The sequence below is a fragment of the Vigna unguiculata genome, unplaced genomic scaffold (genome assembly GCF_037176805.1).
Source record: "Vigna unguiculata cultivar grain cowpea cultivar isolate G323 ecotype 2 unplaced genomic scaffold, ASM3717680v1 ptg000368l, whole genome shotgun sequence".
NCBI classification, from domain to species: domain Eukaryota; kingdom Viridiplantae; phylum Streptophyta; class Magnoliopsida; order Fabales; family Fabaceae; genus Vigna; species Vigna unguiculata.
In genome coordinates, this window is record NW_028197003.1 from 42,501 (window position 1) to 46,326 (window position 3,826).

Below are 3,826 nucleotides of genomic sequence, written 5' to 3' on the forward strand. Positions count from 1 at the left end.
CATCTGCTTCCGGAAGAAATCGAAGAATTTTTTGGGAATCCTGCAAGAGCCACTCGTTCTTTTTTCTCTGACAGATGGTCAGAACTTCATCTGGGTTCGAATCCTACTGATAGGTCTACTAGAGATCAGAAATTGTTGAAAAAAGAACAAAAGAAACATCTTGCTTTTTCCAGGCGATCGGAAAAGAAAGAAATAGTGAATTTATTCAAGATAATTATGTACTTACAAAATACCGTCTCAATTCATCCTATTTCATCCTATCGAGGATGTGATATGGTTCCAAAGGGTGAACTGGACAGTTCCAATAAGATTTCATTCTTGAACAAAAATCCATTTTGGGGTTTATTTCATCTATTCCATGACCGGAACAGGGGGAGATACACGTTACACCACGATTTTGAATCAGAAGATATATTTCAAGAAATGGCAGATCTATTCACTCTATCAATAACCGAGCCGGATCTGGTGTATCATAAGGAATTTGATTTTTCTATGGATTCCTCCGGATTGGATCAAAAACATTTCTTGAATGAGTTATTGAACTCCAGGGATGAATCGAAAAAGCACTCTTTATTGGTTCTACCTCCTCTTTTTTATGAAGAGAATGAATCTTTTTATCGAAGGATCATAAAAAAATGGGTCCAGACCTCTTGCGGAAATAATGTGGAAGATCCAAAACCTAAAATAGTTGTATTTGCTAGCAACAACATAATGGAGGCAGTCAATCAATATAGATTGATCCGAAATCTGATTCAAATCCAATATAGCACCCATGGTTACATAAGAAATGTATTGAATCGATTCAATTGCAACTTCGAATATGGAATTCAAAGGTATCAAATAGGAAATGATACTCTGAATCATCGAACTAGAATGAAATACACGATCAACCAACATTTATCAAATTTGAAAAAGAGTCAGAAGAAGTGGTTCGATCCTCTTATTTTGATTTCTCGAACGGAGAGATCTATGAATTGGGATCCTAATGTATATAGATACAAATGGTCCAATGGGAGCAAGAATTTCCAGGAACATTTGGACTATTTCATTTCTGAGCAGAATAGCCGTTTTCAAGTAGTGTTCGATCGATTACATATTAATCAATATTCGATTGATTGGTCTGAGGTTATCGACAAAAAAGATTTGTCTAAGTCACTTTGTTTATTTTTGTCCAAGTTACTTCTTTTTTTGCCCAAGTTTCTTCTCTTTTTGTCTAACTCACTTCCTTCTTTTTTATTTGTGAGTTTTGGGGGTATCCCCATTCATAGGTCCGAGATCCACATCTATGAATTGAAAGGTCCGAATGATCCACTCTGTAATCAGTTATTAGAATCAATAGGTCTTCAAATCTTTCATTTGAAAAAAAGGAAACCCTTATTATTGGATGACCAAGATACTTCCCAAAAATCGAAATTCTTGATCAATGGAGGAACAATATCACCATTTTTGTTCAATAAGATACCAAAGTGGATGATTGACTCATTCCATACTAGAAAGAATCGCAGGAAATCTTTTGATAACACAGATTCCTATTTCTCAATGATATCCCACGATCCAGACAATTGGCTGAATCCCGTGAAACCATTTCATAGAAGTTCATTGATATACTATTTTTATAAAGCAAATCGACTTCGATTCTTGAATAATCAATATCACTTCTGCTTCTATTGTAACAAAAGATTCCCTTTTTATGTGGAAAAGGCCCGTATCAATAATTATGATTTTACGTATGGACAATTCCTCAAAATCTTGTTCATTCGCAACAAAATCTTTTCTTTTTGCGATGGTCAAAAAAAACATGCTTTTTTGAAGAGAGATACTATTTCACCAATCGAGTTACAGGTATCTAACATATTGATACCTAACGATTTTCCGCAAAGTGGCGACGAAGGGTATAACTTCTACAAATCTTTCCATTTTCCAATTCGATACGATCCATTCGTTCGTGGAGCTATTTACTCGATCGCAGACATTTCTGGAACACCTCTAACAGAGGGACAAATAGTCCATTTTGAAAAAACTTATTGTCAACCTCTTTCAGATATGAATATACCTGATTCAGAAGGGAAGAACTTGTATCAGTATCTCAATTTCAATTCAAACATGGGTTGGATTCACACTCCATGTTCTGAGAAATATTTACCATCCGAAAAAAGGAAAAAACGGAGTTCTTGTCTACAAAAATGCCTTGAGAAAGGTCAGATGTATAGAACCTTTCAACAAGATAGTGTTTTTTCAACTCTCTCAAAATGGAATCTATTCCAAACATATATACCATGGTTCCTTACCTCGACGGGGTACAAATATCTAAATTTCATATTTTTAGATACTTTTTCAGACCTATTGCCGATACTAAGTAGCAGCCAAAAATTTGTATCCATTTTTCATGATATTATGCATGGGTCAGATATATTATGGCGAATTCGTCAGATTCCATTGTGTCTTCCACAATGGAATCTGATAAGTGAGATTCCGGGTAATTGTTTCCATAATCTTCTTCTGTCCGAAGAAATGACTCATCGAAATAATGAGTTACTATTGATATCGACACATCTGAGATCGCTAAATGTTCAGGAGTTCTTCTATTCAATCCTTTTCCTTCTCCTTGTTGCTGGATATCTCGTTCGTACACATCTTCTCTTTGTTTCTCGAGTCTATAGTGAGTTACAGACAGAGTTCGAAAAGGTAAAATCTTTGATGATTCCATCATACATGATTGAGTTGCGAAAACTTCTGGATAGGTATCCTACATCTGAACTGAATTCTTTCTGGTTAAAGAATATCTTTCTAGTTGCTCTGGAACAATTAGGAGATTCTCTAGAAGAAATACGGAGTTTTGCTTTTGGTAGCAACATGCTATGGGGTGGTGGTCCCGCTTATGGGGTCAAATCCATACGTTCTAAGAATAAATATTGGAATCTCATCGATCTCATAAGTATTATACCAAATCCCATCAATCGAATCGCTTTTTCGAGAAATACGAGACATCTAAGTCATCCAAGTAAAGCAATCTATTCCTTGATAAGAAAAATAAAAAACGTGAATGGTGATTGGATTGATGATCAAATAGAATCCTGGGTCTCGAACACTGATTCGATTGATGATAAAGAAAAAGAATTCTTGGTTCAGTTTTCTACCTTAACAACAGAAAAAAGGATTGATCAAATTCTATTGAGTCTTACTCATAGTGATCTTTTATCAAAGAATAACTCTGGTTATCAAATAAGTGAACAACCGGGAGCAATTTACTTACGATACTTAGTTGACATTCAAAAAAAGTATCTAATGATTTATGAATTCAATACATCCTGTTTAGTAGAAAGACGTATATTCCTTGCTAATTATCAGACAATTACTTATTCACACACCTTGTGGGGGGCTAATAGTTTGCATTTCCCATCTCATGGAAAACCCTTTTCGCTCCGCTTAGCCCTACCTCCCCCTAGTAGGGGTATTTTAGTGATAGGTTCTATAGGAACTGGACGATCCTATTTGGTCAAATACCTAGCGACAAACTCCTATGTTCCTTTCATTACAGTATTTCTGAACAAGTTCCTGGATAACAAGCCTAAGGGTTTTCTTATTGATAATAGTGACTATATTGATGATAGTGACGATATTGATGATAGTGACGATATTGATGATAGTGACGATAGTGACGATATCGACCGTGACCTTGATATGGAGCTGGAGCTTCTAACTATGATGAATACGCTAACTATGGATATGATGCCAGAAATAGACCGATTTTATATCACCTTTCACTTCGAATTAGCAAAAGCAATGTCTCCTTGCATAATATGGATTCCTAACATTCATGATCTGG